We start from the raw sequence: 5682 nt of genomic DNA, 5'->3' as shown, positions 1-5682 counted from the left end.
ATGACTGGGGAGGGTTTTCACACATTCCAGGGAACCTGGTCTGCTAGGGAAGGCACGAGTCTCTTTCTCATAGGAGAAAAGCTTCTGAGAAGCATCAACAAGAATGAGGGTAACCATCTATATTTATAGTTAATATATGTTGGATGTTTGGGGGAAAATACCTTGGATATTTATGCTAAAAACCTGAATGAACTTTTTGGCCAACCCAGTATATATGTATCACATCTTCTTTAGGCATCCATCTGATGGACTGAAATTGTTTCATATCTTGGCAATTGTAGATAATGCTACTTTGAACATTGGGGTCCATGTATCTTTTAGAACTAGCATTTTTTTTTTTTTTTGGCTATGGGTCATATGGTATTTCTATTTTTAGTTTTTTGAGAAACCTCCATACTGTTTTCCAAAATGACTGCACCAATCTCTGTTCTCATCATCAGTGGGTGTGGGTTCCCTTTTCTCCAGCATCCTTATCAACATTTGTTGTTTGTTTTCTTTTTGATAACAGCCAGGTTGAGGGATATCTGATAGGTTGAGGGATATCTCCTTCTGGTTTTTATTTGCATTTCCCTCATGATCAGCTATGTTGAACATCTTTTCATGTGCCTGTTGGCCATATGAATTTCCTCTTTGGTAAAATGTCTATTCAGTTCTTCTGCCCATTTTTAATTGAATTGTTTGTTTTGTTTGTTTGATGTTGAGTTGTATGAGCTGTTTATATATGTTGAACATTAATTCTTTACCAGTCATATCATTTGCAAATATTTTCTCCTATTCAGTATGTTGTCTTTTCAATTTGTTGTTGGTTTATTGTCTTGATTACTGTAGCTTTGTAGTATAGTCTGAATTCAGGTAGCCTGATTCCTCCAGCTCCATTCTTCTTTCTGAAGCTATTGGCTATTCAGAGTCTTTTGCATTTGTATACAAATTTAAAATTATTTGTCCTAGGTTTGTGAAAAAATGTTATTCACAATTTGATAGAAATTTCATAGAATCTATAGGTTGCTTGGGTAGTATGGTCCTTTTAACAATAGTGATTCTTCTAATCCAAGAAGATGGTATATCTTTCTATCTGTGTCACCTTCAATGTCTTTTGTCAGCAGCTTACAGTTTTTAGGGTAAAGATATTTTGCCTCTTTAGGTAGATTTATTCCTAGGTACTTTATTCTTTTTGATGTGATGGTAAATGGGATTGTTTCCTTAATTTCTCTTTTTGATACTACATTGTTAGTATATAATAATGCAGCATATTTCTGTATACTAATTTTATATCCTGTAGCTTTACTGAATTTATTGATGAGTTCTAGTAGTTTTCTGGTAGGATTTTTAGGATTTTCTATGTATAGTATCATGTCATATGCAAACAGTGATAGTTTTACTTTATCTTTTCCAATATTGATTCCTTTTATTATTATTTTTTTCTTCTCTGATTGCTGTGGCTAAGATTTCCAAAATTATGTTGAATAAAAGTGGCAAGAGTGAACATCTTTGCTTTGTCCTGGTATTAGAGGAAATGCTTTCAGCTTTTCATCATTATATATGATGTTTACTATGGGTTTGTCATATATTGTTGTTGTAGTTGTTTAGTCACTAAGTTGTGTCTGACTCTTTTGCAACCCTATGGACTGTAGCCTGCCAAGCTCCTCTGACAATGGGATTTCCCAGGCAGAAGTACTGGAATGGGTTGCCATTTCCTTCTCCAGGGCATCTTCCCAACCCAGAGATTGAACCTGCATCTCCTGCACTGGCAGGCAGATTTGATACCACTGAGCCACCAGGGAAGCCCCTTGTCATATATATGGTTTAAAAAATCTTATTTATTTCATTGCCTTAAGTCTTAGCTGGGCATGTGAGATCTAGTTCCCTGACCAGGGATAGAACCTGAGCCCCCTGCTTTGGGAGTGCAGTCTTAGCCACTGGACCACCAGGGAATTCCTTATATGAGTTTTATTATGTTGAAGTATGTTTGTTTTTACCTGTTTTCTGGAGAGTTTTGATTATAAATGGATATTGAATTTTATCAAAACATTTTTATGCATCTGATGACATGATCATATGGTTTTTACTCTTCAGTTTGTTAATGTGGTATATCATGTTGATTGATTTGTAGATATCAAAATCTTCTTGCATCCTTGGATTAAATCCCACTTGATCATGGTGTACGATCCTTTTAGTATATTGTTGGATTTGGTTTGTTAGTATTTTGTTGAGGATTTTTGCGTCTATGTTCATCAATGATCAGTGCAGTTCAGTCGCTCAGTTGTGTCCAACTCTGCGACCCCATGGAAGGACTGCAGCACGCCAGGCTTCCCTGTCCATCACCAACTCAGAGCCTACTCAAACTCATGTCCATTGCGTCAGTGATGCCATCCAACTCTCATCCTCTGTCATCCCCTTCTCTTCCAGCCTTCAATCTTTCCCAGCATCAGGGTCTTTTCCAATGAGTATCATCAGTGATATTGGCCCCTAATTTTCTTTTTTTGGGGTATGCTCTTGGTATCAGGGTGATGCTAGTCTCAGAGAGTAAGCTCAGAAGTATTCCTTCGTCTGCATTTTTTGAAAGTTTCAGAAGGATAGGTGTTAACTTTCCTCTAGATGTTTGGTAGACTTCACTTGTGAAGCCATATCTGATCCTGGTCTTTTGTTTGTTGGTAGTTTTTAAAGTCTGATTCAGTTTCATTCCTGGTAATCAGTTTGTTCATATTTTAGGTTTTTCCTGGTTCAGTCTTGAGAGATTGTACCTTTGTAAGAATTTGTCCATTTCTTCTAGGTCGTCCATTTCATTGGTGTATAGTTGTTTGTAGTAGTTTCTTATGATCCTTTGTACTTCTGTAGTGTCAGTTGTAACTTCTCCTTTTTCATTTCCATAATAATTTTATTAATCCGATCCCTTTCACTTCTTTTCTTGATAAGTCTGGCTGAAGTTTTTATTAATTTTTGTCTATCTTTACAAAAACCAGCTTTTAGTTGCTCTTTTCTACTGTTTTTTTAAAGTCTCTATTTCATTTATTTCTGCTCTGATTTTTACTATGTATTTCCTTCTATTAACTTTGGGTTTTATTTGTTCTCTTTCTCTAGTTGCTATAGGTATAAATTTCGGTTGCTTATCTGAAAGTTTTCTTTTTTTTTCTTCTGATTTATTTTTCTTATTTATAGTTTATATTGTTATAAGCTTCAGTCTTGGAACTGCTTTTGCTGCATCCCATAAGTTTTGGATCATTGTTTTTTTGTTTTCATTTGTTTCTAGGTATATCTTATTTCCCTTTTAATTTCTTCAGTGATCCATTGGATGTTTAGTATCATATTGTTTGGTCTCCATGTATTTGTGCTTTTTGCAGTTTTTTCTTGTAGTTGATTTCTAGTCTCATAGTGTTGTGGTTGGAAAAGATGTTTGATATGATTTTAATTTCCTGAATATACTAAGGATTGTTTTTGGCCTAGCATGTAATCTAACCTGGAGGAGACTGTTCCATGTGCACTTGAAAAGAATGTATATTCTGTTGCATTCATATGAAATATTCTTTATAGATATCAATTAAGCCCTTTCAGTATAATGTATTATTTAAGGCCTGTGTTTTCTTTTTATTTAATTATTTAATGATATAGAAATAGTGTATTATTTCTCTTAGTTCTATGCATTGATTGAGCTAAACTTGACATTTTTCCCTACACTGTACAGGCCAAATGAGGTCATCTTCAATTGGGAAGTCAGTTGGGGCTGAAAAGACCAAAATTTTCATTTTATCCACCAGAGTGTTTCTACATATCTTTAGTTTAATGACTGTACCCAAGAGGCAGAAAACAGATGTCAGTCCTCTTAACACTGGGGCCGAGAATGTAGTTTCAGCTGCATTCAAGCAAGTCATGAGACCAGACTAGTCTCACTCTCTCTCTCTTTTTTTTTGATTTTCTCATTTTATTCTTCTTTTTGAAAATTGTTTGAACTATTCTAGTTGCCTTGAATTTCTTTTTATTTTATTTTTTAATTGGAGGATAATTGCTTTACAATATTGTGTTGGTTTCTGCCATACATCAGTGTGAATCAGCCGTAGGTATACTTATGTCCCCTCCTTCTGAAACCTCCCTCCCTCCCACCCCATCCCACCCCTCTAGGTTGTCACAGAGCACCGAGTTTGAGCTCCCTGTGTCATACAGCAAATTCCCACTGGATATCCATTTTACATATGTTAAAGTATATGTTTCAATACTACTTTCCGAATTCATCCCAACCTCTCCTTCCCCGAAAGTGTCTACAAGTCTGTTCTCTAGGTCTGCATCTCCATTGCTGCTCTGCAAATGAATTCATCTGTACCATCCTTGAAAATTCCATATACATGTGTTAATGTACAATATTTGTATTTCTCTTTCTGATTTACTTTGCTTTGTATAATAGACTCTAGGTCCATACACCTCATGAGAGCTGATTCAAATGCATTCCTTTTTATGGCTGAGTAATATTCCATTGTACGTATATACCACAACTTCTTTATCCATTCATCTGTCAATGGACATCTAGGTTGCTTCCATGTCCTAGTCATTGTAAATAGTGCTGCAGTGAACATTGGGGTACATGTGTCTTTCTCAATTATGATTTTCTCAGGGTATATGCCCAGTAGTGGGATTGCTGGTTCATATGGTAGTTTTATTCCTAGTTTTTAAAGGAATCTCCATATTGTCCTCTGTAGTGGCTGTATCAATTTACATTCCCACTGACAGTGCAAGAGGAGAAGGCAATGGCACCCAACTCCAGTACTCTTGCTTGGAAAATCCCATGGACGGAGGAGCCTGGTAGGCTGCAATCCATGGCATCGCTAAGAGTCGGACACAACTGAATGACTTCACTTTCACTTTTCACTTTCATGCATTGGAAAAGGAAATGGCAGCCCACTCCAGAGTTCCTGCCTGGAGAATCCCAGGGATGGGGGAGCCTGGTGGGCTGCCGTCTATGGGGTCGCACAGAGTCAGACACGACTGAAGTGACTTAGCATAGTCTGTAACCAGGAAGATTGATTCCTCCAGTTCTATTCTTCTTTCTCAAGATTGCTTTGGCTTTGGAGTCTTTTGTGTTTGCATACAAATTATGACATTTTTTGTTCTAGTTCTGTGAAAACTACCATTGGTAGTTTGATAGAGATTGCACTAAATCTGTAGATTGCTTTGGGAAGAATAGTCATTTCTACAGTATTGATTCTTCCAATCCAAGAGCATAGTATATCTCTCTGTTTGTGTCATCTTTGATTTCTTTCATAAGTGTCTTATAGTTTTCTGCATACAGGTCCTTTGTCTTTTTAGATTGGTTTATTCCTAGGTATTTTATTATTTTTGTTGCAATGGTGAATGGGATTTATTCCTTAATTTATCATTCTGATTTTTCATTGTTAGTGTACAAGAATGCAAGGGATTTCTGTGTATTAATTTTACATCCTGTGACTTTATTATATTCATTGATTAGTTCTAGTAATCTTTTAATGGCATCTTTAGGGTTTTCAGAAAGTGAAGAGGAACTAAAAAGCCTCTTGATGAAGGTGAAAGTGGAGAGTGAAAAAGTTGGCTTAAAGCTTAACATTCAGAAAATGAAGATCATGGCATCCGGTCCCATCACTTCATGGGAAATAGATGGGGAAACAGTGGAAACAGTGTCAGACTTTATTTTTCTGGGCTCCAAAATCACTACAGATGGTG

The sequence above is a fragment of the Bison bison genome, unplaced genomic scaffold (genome assembly GCF_000754665.1).
Source record: "Bison bison bison isolate TAMUID 2011002044 unplaced genomic scaffold, Bison_UMD1.0 scf7180017864063, whole genome shotgun sequence".
Taxonomy (NCBI): domain Eukaryota; kingdom Metazoa; phylum Chordata; class Mammalia; order Artiodactyla; family Bovidae; genus Bison; species Bison bison.
The sequence above is the reverse complement of the archived record's forward strand: the minus strand, read 5'-3'. Positions refer to the sequence as shown.